At 32.0% G+C, this 17,574-nt stretch overlaps 1 long non-coding RNA gene across 2 annotated transcripts in view; it reads left to right on the top strand.

Moving 5' to 3' along the window:
• The first annotated feature begins 244 nt into the window (after nt 1-244).
• The window catches only part of LOC134715463 (uncharacterized), a 36,987-nt gene continuing 19,657 nt past the window's right edge, over nt 245-17,574 (top strand). Inside the window, exons 1-2 of one of the 2 annotated variants that reach the window (XR_010106720.1) lie at nt 245-331; nt 15,653-15,774. This is a non-coding gene — a long non-coding RNA (uncharacterized LOC134715463). Of the gene's footprint in view, nt 332-751; nt 1,538-15,652; nt 15,775-17,574 lie in introns of those variants that run through there. The other variant, XR_010106719.1, reaches the window with a different exon arrangement.

Here is a 17,574-nt window from a genome sequence, read left to right as displayed (position 1 = left end):
ATATGTAATGCTAATATTGAAAGAAAAAAATTGTTTTCGGTTTGTCGCTAAAAAAATAGATTGTTCTTCGCCGAGGCGAAAAAAGAGTTTGCACAGAAAAAAAACCATAGCCCCCCCCCCCCCCCCCCCCCGAAAATCAAATGGTTGCTGCCTAAGCTGATAAGTTTCTATTTTAATCTCTGTTCCGCAATAGCAAATCCGGGGGTAATTCCGTATACGTTCCGAAATTAGTAATCCGGTATAACTTCCGGGACGTTCAACTTTCATCAGCAGCTATTTTAAAAGATGAACGCAGCATCCTCCACTATGTACTGTTCACGAAGAAAAAAAGGTAAGGCAGACATGAATAGCGTTATCTTACTCTAAGATTTATATTTGATATGTGATATGAGTGCCATAGGCATCTAGAACTAGAAGACCAAATGCAAAATGAAATGAGTTTTTTTTAACTGAACTTGAAGCTCATAAACTCGGCAATCAATTAAACGCAGGACTTCGGGAATGTCCGGAGAGCCGACAACCTTGCTTCAGAAGTTGGTTGAAAGGGTGTCTTCCTCCATCTTGGATTTGGAAACACCAGAAAACAAGGTCTAGATCTTTAATAGAATGTGCAAATTTTAAGAGTAGTAGGTAATTCATGTGTAAGAACTTTCACTTCAATATAGAAAATGACATGTTTTTATCATATTTAGGGTTGGATTTAACAAAAAACATTTAACTTTTGTAAAATTAATTTTTTTCCAACTTTGCCACATAAGGGGTAAACTCATCATAGATACCTGGACTAAATTTTGTATATATACGCCAGACGCACGTTTCGTCTACAAAAGACACATCAGTGACGCTCGAATCCAAAACAGTTTAAAAGGCCAAATAAAGGAATTCTAGACAGTTCGGCACCCAGACAAATCGGTACCCGGACAAATCGGCACCTACCATAGACAAATCGGCATCCAGACAAATCGGCAACCTAGACAAATCGGCACCTTATAAATTAATTATCTTTGATCTATATATAGTGAACCAAAAATTAAAATTTCCTGGCGTGTTCAGTGTTAATAGACAGCAATTATGTTTGAGTGTTATTTATTTGTCTCCTGCACTATTTATAACATTATTGTCAATATTGTACATTGTTTCTTTGAATATGTATCTTATAAAGTGGTTTATTCCTTTTAGTTATTTGTTCGGCACCCAGACACATCTTTGAATATGTATCTTATTAAGTGGTATATTCCTTTTAGTTATTTGTTTGTGCTCAAGACTGTACTGCAGCTTAGTCATTTTGATAGGTGTATTATTTGTGGAAATTCTTTTTCCTAAAACAATACTCTGGTGTTGACACTGTTATGCCACCCCTCGACATCATTGTTGGTACGGATGGAGGACATGAAAACACACCAGTAGTCTATGTCAAACACACTGTTGCGTATCCATGTCTTGTAGATGTAGTCCATTACCTTCTGGACACCTGGATGGTCGGCTTTCTTGTCTAGCTGACGGAAGATGTCTGGGATATGCTCTGGTGGGAGGAACGGTAAGGCCTAACATTGTTTGGTTGATGTTTATGTTGATAAAAATATAATGTTAAAACGTAATTCTTATGAGAAAAGTTTTACCTCAGTGCATGTGACACACTTCCACTCTAGCTGAGCATGGTCTTTTACAGCCTGTCTGTACTGATCTCTTGGAACACCTGAAACAAATTATTGTTTCTTCATAAAACTATTTCTGGAGATATTCCTAATTATATTGCTGCTGATATCTTATCATGTACAAACACTAATGACCAGTATGGTCTGAGAAAAAAAAGGGAATTTAAAACTCCTCAGTGTCGAACCACAGCCTATAAAAACAGTTTTATTCCACAAACTCTTGAAAAGTGGAATTCACTTGATGGAAAAGTTAAAAATATTTTAAGGATTTAAAAGAAAACTGAATGAGGACATAAGTCCTTGTCCTGTTTTCTTTTCCACTGGTTCACGTAAAGTTAATATAATCCACTGCCAATTAAGAAATGAGGCTAGTGATCTAAAAGATCATCTCTTCTATGATCATTTGTTGGACAGCTCTATGTGTGCATGTGGAGATCCAGTAGAAGATAATTTTCATTTCTTTTATGTTTGTCCATTTTACATTTATCAGAGATATGAGCTCTTTCGAAAAATAAGTAACTTTAAAAATGTCAATCTTGATGTCCTACTACAGGGTTGCTCAGACTTAAATATTGATGAAAACACAGAGATATTTACATATGTACAACAATATATTCATGAAACTGGAAGATTTTTATAATAATTCATGTGATATTATACTGTTTAGAAACCAGCCTATAACCACAGTGTACCACTCTTTAGTCTTAATTAAAGACAAACCTAACTTTTAACACAAAAAACAACCAATTGTGTTTAGCATCTTTTTGCAAATAAATTTATATATATTTTATTTTATTTTTTGTATTAGTAATTATATTTTCAAAAATATACACTAAATTATTTATGAATGTATTGCAAAAAAGGGCCAATCAATTCTTTTTATTCATATAAATAGAACAACTTTGTTGCAGTGAGCTTGTGAATTTGAGTAAAAATCACTTTATGATCTACTTGATTCCTAACCAACACTTATTATTTTGGTATAAAATTCGACATCACCTTCAGTAGGTCTTGCTTTAACTTTGTTAACATAGTTATTTATATATGTATACACAAAAAATACTTCAAGAAGTGGAGGAACTGCCTCCCTGACTCACTGCAACAACGTATGATCTATTAACTTATCAGAAAATTATATACTATCATGCATGTTATTCAATCCATCTTGTATGGGAAAGGATTTGTATAGGTGTTCCGGACCATATGAGTATTTGGACCATACGCGTATGGTCATGACCATATGGGTATATACTCATATGGTCCGACCATACGCGTACAGTCGGACGTCGGGGTAACTAACACTCTGTTTCGCTCTCATGTTACATTTTACTTTTTAAACTTATAATTTATTCATATGGTATGACAGTTCATTAAAAACCCGCTATCCTTTTATATATGCTTTCATTATCATAATATAGTAAAAATTAGCTAAAAAAGAATATTAAAGAAGTTTCACATAGTTGATTTTATTTTTATATACTGTGCGAAAACTATAATAAACACATTTTATACCGATGATCAAATCCGATGATCTTTATCGATTTTTTTTTATAACGAGTGCTTAAAAAAAATAAAAAAATTCTTGAACTGAAAATCAAGATTTGATGGCACTGGAAAATAACATAGTTTATTTAATTTGTCTTGTGGATATTGTGTATTGCAGTCATGCTACGATATTTCAGATCTATAGGTTTTAAAAACACCATTGACATATCGGAATGTCCTCGATATTACTGTACGCAGCTACAAAAAGGCTAGTTTTTCACTCGCAAACAAAAGGAGTAAATGAAAAGGATCGTGCACAACAAAAACTTGCAAATGCAAAAAAGCTATGATACCGTGTGGGAGTAAATGTCACCCAAGCATACATACAAAAAAAATGTAATTACAGATGAAAACTAACAATGACATAAATGTTTAATTTTTAAATAGTATTTGAATTATAAAAATAGTATACTGTCATGAAACCATCATTGTTTTGTAGATAATTTTTTTGGATAGTGGTCTGAAACTTTTAAATGTAATCAATAAAAAAATACCTATATGGTCAAAATACTCATATGGTCCGGCCCGTTAATAACCAAACGAGTATTATACTCATATGGTCCGACCATACGCGTACGGTCGGACCATATGAGTATACGCATATGGTCATGACCATACGCGTATGGTCCAAATACTCATATGGTCCGGAACATAGGCACTGCCTTTTGTCCAATCCCTTTGTTTAAATGTACATTTGATATTTGAACAATAAAATATTTTGAAATGAATTGGAACACCTGAAACACAAAATCATCGTCAATCAAACTACATATTTTATATATATACTGAAAATTGTCATATAGTTATATGTATTATATTCATAGTTTAAAATTACCAATCAGTTAAAAATTCCAAATCAGGTTAATTCAATTATCTGGCTACTAATCCAATTAATTATTATATGTTAATTAGCTCGTTCTGGCTCGTGGCAATAGATAACTGTCAATACACAGGAACTATATATTATACTTTATAAGTTTAATGCAAAAAGTGACACACTGAGGGATACATTTAAATTGCAAACACAATATACAAAAGAGACAAAACACATGCAATACTCGAAAAAGGTGTTACGAACAAGTCCGGTTAATATTAATGATATATCATAAGAATATATTATACATATATAGATAAATGACCATAATGATTGTGGACCTTATTTTTTTCTATATCATCGATTGTATAAAAATATTGTTTTATATTTCTATTGGGATCTAGAACGTTTTTGTTTTTTTGTTTTTAAACTTTTATAAGGGGTTGTGAAATTTGGTTTTTGAGACTTCGGTTTTTTCCCTATGCTTTTTCATCTAGTTTTTAACTAGAAGAACAAGTACTGTACGTTTTTTGTTTTTTCTCCATCTGAGGTTGTTAGTGTTATTGTTAAAAATAAGGTATTGTGTCACTGATTTATGTTTGTTTTAGATATGAAAGTCAATTGCTTTGTCGTATTTCTTGAATACTATAAGTAGACTATGTTTGATCAGTTGCCCCAGCCAGTGGTCCCGTGAGAATCGTGTATATGCACTATCTCACAGAAGATACAAACCATGATAGTGTAGGTTAATTGCAACCTGGAACAAGGCATCGTCGTGTGCTCTGACTGATGATCAGTCAGGCAGAGAGAACAAGCCCATGTCTAACCCCTGAAATGCAATAACTGTTTCATGATATACCCCCCCCCCCCCCCCCCCCCCCTGAAAATCCAAATTGTATAGATGGAATAAAAACAAAAATAATAATAATTAAATAAATGAAACTATTACTTATTATAAAAATAAACGGGGCATTCTACTTCTAAATTAATTACAAGGGTTCCAGTTTGAATTGTACGGGCTTTTTTGTCATTTTAGTACAATCGATGTACCTTGCGCTGGCTCCACTGTTTTCTAAGCTTCGTACATGTCAAACTGGATTAAACTTTAACTTAATTTCATGCCCTGTATGTCACGACTACCATGTCTGGGGGCAACCACTGGTTGGCACCGCTAATCTACATACATGTCTACAAGTAATGCATTTTAGATAATTTTATTTGTTAGTAGAATTTGCAATCACAAGCTATACACTTTTGATCTCTATTGAGGAATTGTTAGATTTAAACATAAAATACTGATTGATACATAACTACAATTAATTTTGATTTAATTATGATTTAAATTATTAATAATGTTTATTCAAACAACTGAACAACTATCAACAACATATATAAGAGTCAATTACGATTTAATTAAATTATGTTTATTTGTACATAATCTTTAAGAGCTTTATTAAATGATGATTATTCTTTTTGTAATGCATATATTATATACAAATTATAATTTAATTAATTTTTTTAAAACGAGGTGCCGGATTGTCTTGGTGCCGATTTGTGCGGATACCGAAATGTCCAAAATGGATGCCAAATTGTCTTCGGACTTGGGTGCCGATTTGTCTGGGTGCCGATTTGTCTTGTTACCCAAATAAAGTACGAAGTTGAAGAGCATTGAGGACCAAAATTCCTAAAAGTTTTGCTAGATACAGCTAAGGTAATCTATGCCTGAGGTAGAAAAGCCTTAGTATTTCAAAAATTATCAATTTTGTAAACATATAATTTATAAATATAACCATATCAATGATAATTCATGTCAGCACAAAAGGTGCTGACTACTGGGCTATTGATACCCTCGGGGAAATAAATCTCCACCAGCAGTGGCATCGACCGAGTGATAGTAAATAAACTCATCATAGATACCAGGACTAAATTTTGTATATATACGCAACTCAAATTCAAGGGCAGATAATTCAGATGAAGGTACTGAAGAATGTGTTAGGAATTTACCTATTTTATTATGTAGCAAGAAAACGGTTCCGGTGACCCCATTTTTTCTTTTCTTCAATTGAGAGCATACATACTATTAAGCTATCTTCTCCTATGTTATCTCAAAATTATATGGAGTAGTTTATGCTTTATTGTTGAAAATTGGGTTTTCCATGCATAATCTATACAAAATCTGTCAATTTTGAACACCGTGTAGCGTGAAAATAAGCACGGTGACCCATTCTTTTTATTATTATTTTTAGAAAAGCATTATAAAAACTACATTTTGGCAAATTATTAAAAAATTCTATGGATTATAATTTAGACACCCATCTACCTTAAGCGTAACTTTAGGTCATTATCAGGTGTCAGACCACCAATTACTCCCTCCAATTATAGTGAGGGTGTAATGATCATGATGATGTTTACAAATTACCATATTTACATTCAGTCAGGGGTACTACTTGTACAAGTGTATTTTATTAACTTGAAGAAGTAAAAAAAAAAATATACACATATAGAAGTAAATTTGTAGAATACTTATACAAGTGAATTTTATTTACTTGTATAGGTAAAAAATAAGTTGGCTAAGTTATGTCCCTTATGCATTAAGAATTTTTTACTTGTATAAGTAAAAAAATCATCCTTTCTTCTTTTCTTGAATTCTTAAGATTTCTTTGATCTAATTGTATAATAGAATTTTAAATTGTGTACCCTTTGCAGATGTCTTTACTAATCATTAAAGTGTAATTCCATGGACAATGAAAATCCCATTTGTCTGTTATCTTCTTAACACTGCTTATTTACAAGCCCCGAAGGAGCAATTGTTGAATGCCTTGTGGCAAATATTCAAGATCTTTGCTCAATCCGTTTCTTTGATGAATTAATGAGATGAAACATTGAACTTTAATGAAAAAATTTGAGCAAACCTGGGAAAAATCATTAAAGGCATGATTTTACATCTTAAAACTTGTGGATTTTTGTGGGATTGTAAGAAAAATTTACTTATACATGTACAAGTAATTTTTCAGAAAATTAAGGGGAGATTATTCAAACATTATTAATTTACTTATATGTGTATATTTTTTTTTCACTTCTTCAAGTAAATAAAATACACTTGTACAAGTAGTACCCCTGACTGACATTACAGCATCTTTTGATATATTTCACATACATGTACATTTTATGTACACAAAGAACAATAGAGTAAATAAACATGCATGGATTTAATTCTCACCCTAGGTATAAATTTTTATACTCATTATAGGTTGGAACAAATAGAGCAGATTGCAATTGCCATTTATTATGTATTAAATGTCTAAAATCCTGATTGATGGGACCAAATCCTCAACATACTTTTTCTATAAAGTATACAGCAGCTCCTCCAACTGAAGGATTAGTAACGGAATACTTTACATATGGACCATAATTTGCTATTGGGCTTGTTTCCTATAACTATAGAAAAGTGATAAAATTGTGAATTACTGTAAGAAAAGTTGTAACTACATCTAAAGATGCCATTATTTTTATCAACATACAAGTGTATGCTACTCTTCCCTAGAAAAAAAAATGAAATTAACAAATTTCAAAGATTATACAACCGTATTTTTGTGTCGTTTCTCGCGTTTCTTTTCGCTTCCTAAGTGCATAATGCTGACTGATATATAGATAATCGTCACCCGCAAATTCGTAACTTTTGCTTTCAAATAACAAAGAACATCGACCAATAAGAATAGTGAAAAGAAAATACCAAGAACTATTAGTATTTCTGTAGCAGGTGTAAGAACACTGTTGTTACTTTGGTTTCCCATTTCGTAAAGCAAATTTTAGATGGTGTAATCTGCTTTGTTGTAAAAGAATTCTTTGCAACAAAATGCAAATATGAACTCTCGCGAGATGTTCAAACAGGTAAATCAGAGATGATTTACATTCTTGTTTTGTTCTTCGTAATAATTAAGTTAGAAAATGACATTATCGTTATGCGTTACATTTCACACGAAACAGAAGTCAAGTTATTTATTAAAATTGTTTTTAACCGGATTTTTGTGACAAAAATGTCGGTTATTGATTTGGGGATGCTCGGCGGGCGGACGGGTGGTCAGTCGGGCGGGCGGGCGGCAATCAAATGTTGTCCGTGCATTAACTCATGAACCGTTCAACCAAAGCTTTTAAAATTTTAATATGTTGTTACTGACAACTAAATGAAGGTCAAGTTCAATAATGGCGATTTTGACTTTTACCGTTCAGGAGTTATGGTTCTTGAAAGATTGTAAAATGGTGTTTCCATTCACGTTGTTGCATTTACTCACGAACCATTCAACCTAAGCTTTTCAAATTTTAATATGTTGATACTGATGACAAAATAGAGGTCAAATTTGATATTGATGATTTTCACTTTCACCAATCATCAGTAATGGTTCTTGTGATATTGCCAGGACACAAATAAATGCTAATAAATCTGGTTTGCTGTCGTTGTGACAGCCTCTTGTTGTAATTGAGTTCTAATCATTTACGGTCATACGTGAAACATGTGACTAACATGTGATCACACCCTTACAGCCAGATATACATAAAACTAGGTCTAAACATTGTTTTTGTTTCCAACGGGATGTTAGCAAACATAATCTGTAGACTTGTTTCGTCTTGTTTAAAAAAGGAAAATACAATTTTCAAAGAGATTGCGCCGGGGGTCTATTATTTTTCCTATGTGCATAATGTAACATACCATCTTGTGTGAAAATAAATGCCCAATGACTTGACAAAATCGATTTCAGATTTGACCGACATTTTAACACACTTCGTTTCCCAATAACGATGTAAAGGGTCCTTGGAAAATTCAATCGAAATTACATCTCTTATCATGGTGCCGATGTTTGTTGGATTGATTTTGCTTCAGCAGTAAATATTACTGGATATTTTAGGTGAATAAAGATAATTTAATAAAAAATACATGTTAATATACCGTTACACTTGGAATGTATGGTATCTTTGTCACAATTTTTAATTATTTTTTTTTATTCATGTTCTGCAAACACTTTTCAGAAACGCAATAAACTTGTCAAAGGGAAAGTTATCTTTTACCATGCATGACTTGAAAGGAAGTACTTTATTGATTTTAGCCCACTAAAGTAGGTTAAAATGTGGAAACCATGTAGATGGTGTACAGGTCACAAATATCACATGGTGCCTATTTTAAAGATTCTAATTCCAAGTTAAAAGTTTTTTTCTTTACTGGATTTAAAGAATTTTACATTGCCAATGATTTGGAATAAATTGTATATAACTGGAATTTCAAAACCAAATATAAATAGATCTACATTTTTTTGGCTAAAACATCAAGATACAACGATTATGGTATCCTGTATCAATGAAGAAAATATGGAAATTTCTGAATAAATTGTACTAATTGTTTTCAAAACAAGCACATATTTAGGAGTTTTATAATACTGTTACATTTAAGATGGATTTTAAGAAAAAGTATACTGTTCAGATTATTTTAAGCAGATTTTGCAATAAAATTAAACTAAAAAAGTGCTTTCGGTTTCTTATGGTTTCCTGTCGCGTTTAAAAAAACCTTTAATTTAACATTGAAAAAAGATTTTAAATATTAACTTGAAGCAAGTAACACTAGTAAAAAAAATGGTGTTCATTTATGTCTTTTGAAATATATTGTGCAAAATAAAGAAAATAAAGATTGGTTTTAAAAGTGGAATATCTGGACAAAGTTGGCAAATTTTAAATGACTGGTACACGAATATGAGCTCTGCAGTTCGATGGGAATGCAAGTTATCTACTTCGTTTGCTGAACTCCAAGGCAGCCAGGGGCGTAGCTGTCGTTAGGCACTTTAGGCACGTGCCTACATACAATTTTTTCACAAATATTTGTTTTTGTTAAAATGTTAATTTGTAGATAAATGCCAGTGATGTTGTCAAACTCTTTAATTATCGAATGTCATTTGTACACTAGTCTCTCGTCCTTAGTAAATGGAATATTGGATAGAATTAAATATTTTATATAACTAAAACTTTGGTTCAGATCATTTCACTTCTGGCAACAAAAACTTAAATTAACCTCAACTGAGACACATGATTTTTTAAAATTAGTTGTTAGTTTTCAACTAGCTTTCCACTTTGTATTCACCCGACCTACAATAAAAACCCTTGCAAATTTTTGTTGTCTGTTTGGCTGTGCAGAATGTATAAGTACACAGTTACATCTGGTCAGAATGGGGACATTAAATCCGATGCCTAGCTGTAGACAGAATGCCACTCTTTAAGGAGTTCGTTGTTGGACCAGGTCTACTGAAAAGCAAAATTTCTGTTCCTATCCATTAAAGGAGCACTAGCTACATAAATAAAAAAATAAAGTATGATTTTTTTTAGATTAATCATTAATTAAATTGGAATAATGAAAGAATAATTTGCTTTTAGCAATCAATTTGCTTTAATTTTGTTGAAATAAGGGATTATACATAATTTTTGACTGATTCACCTGCAAGTGAATATGTCATCATTCTAACCGGTATTCATGTGAACTTCAATTTAACCCCCTAGCTAGAGACTGACAACGCATGCATTGGGCGTGAACTGATTATTTAAAGAAAAAAATGTCGACAATGAAAGTGAAACTACAGTAAATCATTTGATTACTAATTCGATCTACATAAATCATTCTTATACAGTTAAAAACAATGAGAAACTTATATTTTTATACGACCGCAAATTTTGAAAAAATTTTCGTCGTATATTGCTATCACGTTGGCGTCGTCGTCGTCGTCGTCGTCGTCCGAATACTTTTAGTTTTCGCACTCTAACTTTAGTAAAAGTGAATAGAAATCTATGAAATTTTAACACAAGGTTTATGACCATATAAGGAAGGCTGGTATTGATTTTGGGAGTTTTGGTCCCAACATTTTAGGAATTAGGGGCCAAAAAGGGCCCAAATAAGCATTTTCTTGGTTTTCGCACTATAACTTTAGTTTAAGTTAATAGAAATCTATGAAATTTTGACACAAGGTTTATAACCACAAAAGAAAGGTTGGGATTGATTTTGGGAGTTTTATTTTCAACAGTTTAGGAATTAGGGGCCAAAAAAGGGCCCAAATAAGCATTATTCTTGGTTTTCGCACAATAACTTTAGTTAAAGTAAATAGAAATCAATGAAATTTAAACACAATGTTTATGACCACAAAAGGAAGGTTGGTATTGATTTTGGGAGTTTCGGTCCCAACAGTTTATGAATTAGGGGCCAAAAAGGGACCCAAATAAGCATTTTTCTTGGTTTTCGCACCATAGCGTTAGTATAAGTAAATAGAAATCTATGAAATTTAAACACAAGGTTTATGACTATAAAAGGAAGGTTGGTATTGATTTTGGAAGTTTTGGTCCCAACAGTTAAGGAAAAAGGGGCCCAAAGGGTCCAAAATTAAACTTTGTTTGATTTCATCAAAATTGAATAATTGGGGTTCTTTAATATGCCGAATCTAACTGTGTATGTAGATTCTTAATTTTTGGTCCCGTTTTCAAATTGGTCTACATTAAGGTCCAAAGGGTCCAAAATTAAACTTAGTTTGATTTTAACAAAAATTGAAACCTTGGGGTTCTTTGATATGCTGAATCTTAAAATGTACTTAGATTTTTGATTATAGGCCCAGTTTTCAAGTTGGCCCAAATCGGGGTCCAAAATTAAACATTGTTTGATTTCATCAAAAATTGAATAATTGGGGTTCTTTGATATGCCAAATCTAACTGTGTATGTAGATTCTTAATTTTTGGTCCAGTTTTAAAATTGGTCTAAATTAAAGTGCAAAGGGTCCAAAATTAAACTAAGTTTGATTTTAACAAAAATTAAATTCTTGGGCCTCTTTGATATGCTGAATCTAAACATGTACTTAGATTTTTGATTATGGGCCCAGTTTTCAAGTTGGTCCAAATCAGGATCTAAAATTATTATATTAAGTATTGTGCAATAGCAAGTCTTTTCAATTGCACAGTATTGTGCAATGGCAAGAAATATCTAATTTCACAATATTGTGAAATAGCAAATTTTTTTTTAATTAAGAGTTATCTTTCTTTGTCCAGTATAGTAAGCAAGAAATATCTGCAAGAATTTTTTTTAATTGGAGTTATCTTTCTTTGTCCAGAATCAACTTAAATCTTTGTTATATACAATATACAATGTATATTCACTTTTTAATACCAACTGATAAATTTAAATAATCTTTACCATTCAGTGATAACAAGCAGTTTTTTTACATCATGTATTTAAATGAGTAGTAATTGTTGCAAACTCCATTAGAATATTTTAATTGAAATTAGTTTTGGAATAAGGGAAAGGGGGATGTGAATAAAAAATTGGATTAAATTTTTCTCATTTGAAATTTCATAAATAAAAAGAAAATTTCTTCAAACATTTTTTTGAGAGGATTAATATTCAACAGCATAGTGAATTGCTCTAAGAGAAAACAAAAATTTCAAGTTCATTTGAATACATTCATTCTGTGTCAGAAACCTATGCTGTGTCAACTATTTAATCACAATCCAAATTTAGAGCGGAATCCAGCTTGAATGTTGTGTCCATACTTGCCCCAACCGTTCAGGGTTCAACCTCTGCGGTCGTATAAAGCTGCGCCCTGCGGAGCATCTGGTTAATCTATAAATTCAAATCAAACAGACCTATAAAAATCCAATTGCACGTGCTGGTTTAACCTATTCATATCTTTATTTGTGTTTACATCGCTTATATGGTCATCTGAGGTCAAATCGATAGTTAATTAGATGGCATCTGGATTTAAATACACACGAAACGAACCTACATATCATCTACCCCATGCTCTGTAAACTGTTTATTTTAAACGTTTGATAGATTGTATAAATGTTTTACATTGTTATTAATCAAATGTGAAAATTTGAGTCAAATTGGTGAACATGAATTTGACAGCTAGTGCCCCTTTAATCCATCATTTTCCAATGCATGGCATTTTCAAATTTCCAGACCTTAGTCCTTTATGACAGCTGTTACAGGACCTAGCTCCCTGTTGTATTTATTGTATTATTTTTTTTGTCCTTAACTTGCATAAATATTTGGAGGTTTGAAAATCAATCAATCAACTAGCTTCCAGTAATTTTGAGTACTCTCCGATCTGCATGTAATGACCACAATTATTCAAATTCCTAAGCAGGTAGATGATATGAAGACTTTTGAATTTCTTGAATTTTGTTACGATATTATGAACAGAACTTTTGCATTAGGCATCGACTATGTGTTTGTGTGGCTTGGGTGAAGGTTTAAGAATCAAACTGAGATAGATGGTCGATATCTAGCCAAAAGGATAGTTTTATTTTATAGTAATATCAGTGTTTACGTGCCTATTTTTATACGAACGCAAAATTTGAAAAAAATTTCGTCGTATATTGCTATCACGTTGGCGTCGTCGTCGTCCGAATACTTTTAGTTTTCGCACTCTTACTTTAGTAAAAGTGGATAGAAATCTATGAAATTTTAACACAAGGTTTATGACAACAAAAGGAAGGTTGGTATTGATTTGGGGAGTTTTGGTCCCAACATTTTAGGAATTAGGGGCCAAAAAGGGCCCAAATAAGCATTTTCTTGGTTTTCGCACTATAACTTTAGTTTAAGTCAATAGAAATCTATGAAATTTTGACACAAGGTTTATGACCACAAAAGGAAGGTTGGGAGTGATTTTGGGAGTTTTGGTTTCCACAGTTTAGGAATTAGGGGCCAAAAAGGCCCAAATAAGCATTATTCTTGGTTTTCGCACAATAACTTTAGTATAAGTATATAGAAATCAATCAAATTTTGACACAATGTTTATGACCACAAAAGGAAGGTTGGTATTGATTTTGGGAGTTTAGGTCCCAACAGTTTAGGAATTAGGGGCCAAAAAGGGACCCAAATAAGCATTTTTCTTTGTTTTCGCACCATAACTTTAGTATAAGTAAATAGAAATCTATGAAATTTAAACACAAGGTTTATGACCATAAAAGGAAGGTTGGTATTGATTTTGGGAGTTTTGGTCCCGACAGTTTAGGAATTAGGGGCCCAAAGGGTCCAACATTAAACTTTGTTTGATTTCATCAAAATTGAATAATTGGGGTTCTTTGATATGCCGAATCTAACTGTGTATGTAGATTCTTAACTTTTGGTCTCGTTTTCAAATTGGTCTACATTAAGGTCTAATCTAATTGCACAATATTGTGAAATAGCAAATTTTTTTTAATTAGAGTTATCTTTCTTTGTCCAGAATAGTAAGCAAGAAATATCTAATTGCACAATATTGTGCAATAGAAAGAATTTTTTTTGATTGGAGTTATCTTTCTTTGTCCAGAATCAACTGAAATCTTTGTTATATAAAATATACAATGTATATTCACTTTTTACTACCAACTGATAAATTAAAATAATCTTTACCATTCAGTGATAACAAGCAGTTTTGTTTACATCTTTATATTTTATGATGTACTTAAATGAGTAGTTATTGTTGCAAACTCCATTAGAAATTTTAATTGAGATTAGTTTTGGAATAAAGGAAAGGGGGATGTGATTAAAAAAATTGGGTTCAATTTTTCTCATTTGAAATTTCATAAATAAAAAAAAAATTTCTTCAAACATTTTTTTGAGAGGATTAATATTCAACAGCATAGTGAATTGCTCTAAGAGAAAACACAAATTTTAAGTTCATTAGAACACATTCATTCTGTGTCAGAAACCTATGCTGTGTCAACTATTTAATCACAATCCAAATTTAGAGCTGAATCCAGCTTGAATGTTGTGTCCATACTTGCCCCAACCGTTCAACCTCTGCGGTCGTAAAAAGCTATGCCCTGCGGAGCATCTGTTTTTTTAATGAAGGATTGTCAATATGTACTATTAATTAAGCTAAACATTATATCAGTCAGAACTGAATAGATATGAAAATACCAAACAGGGTGTACTGCTTAGTTAAAGGGATATGCTGATCTACGCGCTGGTCAATGCATATTGTAATATTTTTTTTTATATTTCTGATTGTACTGCATTATTTAATTTACCAGCCAGATGTTATGGTAAATTATTCATAATTCTTCGAACTTTTCATCATGTATATCATAATTTTCATGATTAAATAACCACTAATTTTAATATTTTAGTACATAAAATTTTGCAGCTAAAAAGCTAAAAAACGTTTTCCGTCGTGGGGCTTTGCCCCCCTGAACACCCTACCCTACTGGAGGCCTTCAGCGGCCCCAGATCCCCTGCATAGTGTTGCCTACAGTTGACTGAATACCTAGCTAGGCCCCTGAATGCAACCTACTGGGTACCCAAGAAAAATGTCCCTTCTAAAAAAAAATGGTTTGACATTCTATTAGATAGAAATAGTTGTTTTCTTTCAATTCTATTGATAGAAAATCAAAATGTAAATCTCCTGACATTTTTGTAAGTTTCCTTTCATAAATACAAAACAAGATATTTTTCCTACATGAACCTTCAGGTACATTTTTGCATATGTACCTACCAAGTACTTACGCATTCCCAGTAAATAAAGTATTGGTCTGAAAGGGGGAAACAACATATATTTTAAGTTTGGTCTCACAATAAAACAAAATGATGAGCAACCATTCAGTGTAATAACTATATCATATTTTTATCTTACAGGTACCACTTTGGTCTAGGTAGTCTTTTGTAGATGGTAATTGTCAGATATGCTCTGGTATGAAACTGGTATCTACAGAGGAATCAGAATAGAGCATTTGATATCAACTCAAAAGTAGCTCTTGGTAAGTGCAAAAAGCTTTAATATTTTGAATTTCATTTATTATTCTGACATGTAAATGGTTTTTATACGACCGCAAATTTTGAAAAAATTTTCGTCGTATATTGCTATCACGTTGGCGTCGTCGTCGTCGTCGTCGTCGTCGTCGTCGTCGTCGTCGTCCGAATACTTTTAGTTTTCGCACTCTAACTTAAGTAAAAGTGAATAGAAATCTATGAAATTTCAACACAAGGTTTATGACCATAAAAGGAAGGCTGGTATTGATTTTGGGAGTTTTGGTCCCAATATTTTAGGAATTAGGGGCCAAAAAGGGCCCAAATAAGCATTTTCTTGGTTTTCGCACTATAACTTTAGTTTAAGTTAATAGAAATCTATGAAATTTTGACACAAGGTTTATGACCACAAAAGAAAGGTTGGGATTGATTTTGGGAGTTTTGGTTTCAACAGTTTAGGAATTAGGGGCCAAAAAAGGGCACAAATAAGCATTATTCTTGGTTTTCGCACAATAACTTTAGTTAAAGTAAATAGAAATCAATGAAATTTAAACACAATGTTTATGACCACAAAAGGAAGGTTGGTATTGATTTTGGGAGTTTCGGTCCCAACAGTTTAGGAATTAGGGGCCAAAAAGGGACCCAAATAAGCATTTTTCTTGGTTTTAGCACCATAGCGTTAGTATAAGTAAATAGAAATCTATGAAATTTAAACACAAGGTTTATGACTATAAAAGGAAGGTTGGTATTGATTTTGGGAGTTTTGGTCCCAACAGTTAAGGAAAAAGGGGCCCAAAGGGTCCAAAATTAAACTTTGTTTGAGTTCATCAAAATTGAATAATTGGGGTTCTTTAAAATGCCGAATCTAACTGTGTATGTAGATTCTTAATTTTTGGTCCCGTTTTCAAATTGGTCTACATTAAGGTCCAAAGGGTCCAAAATTAAACTTAGTTTGATTTTAACAAAAAATGAAACCTTGGGGTTCTTTGATATGCTGAATCTAAAAATGTACTTAGATTTTTGATTATTGGCCCAGTTTTCAAGTTGGCCCAAATCGAGGTCCAAAATTAAACATTGTTTGATTTCATCAAAAATTGAATAATTGGGGTTCTTTGATATGCCAAATCTAACTGTGTATGTAGATTCTTAATTTTTGGTCCAGTTTTAAAATTGGTCTAAATTAAAGTGCAAAGGGTCCAAAATTAAACTAAGTTTGATTTTAACAAAAATCAAATTCTTGTGCCTCTTTGATATGCTGAATCTAAACATGTACTTAGATTTTTGATTATGGGCCCAGTTTTCAAGTTGGTCCATATCAGGATCTAAAATTATTATATTAAGTATTGTGCAATAGCAAGTCTTTTCAATTGCACAGTATTGTGCAATGGCAAGAAATATCTAATTTCACAATATTGTGAAATAGCAAATTTTTTTTTAATTAAGAGTTATCTTTCTTTGTCCAGTAAAGTAAGCAAGAAATATCTGCAAGTTTTTTTTTAATTGGAGTTATCTTTCTTTGTTCAGAATCAACTTAAATCTTTGTTATATACAATATACAATGTATATTCACTTTTTACTACCAACTGATAAATTTAAATAATCTTTACCATTCAGTGATAACAAGCAGTTTTTTTACATCTTAATATTTTATGATGTATTTAAATGAGTAGTAATTGTTGCAAACTCCATTAGAATATTTTAATTGGAATTAGTTTTGGAATAAGGGAAAGGGGGATGTGATTAAAAAATTGGGTTCAATTTTTCTCATTTGAAATTTCATAAATAAAAAGAAAATTTCTTCAAACATTTTT

This window comes from Mytilus trossulus, chromosome 4, assembly GCF_036588685.1.
Source record: "Mytilus trossulus isolate FHL-02 chromosome 4, PNRI_Mtr1.1.1.hap1, whole genome shotgun sequence".
In the NCBI taxonomy this organism is placed as follows: Eukaryota; Metazoa; Mollusca; class Bivalvia; order Mytilida; family Mytilidae; genus Mytilus; species Mytilus trossulus.
Note: the sequence above shows the minus strand (reverse complement) of the source record. Positions and strands in the feature narration are given on the sequence as shown.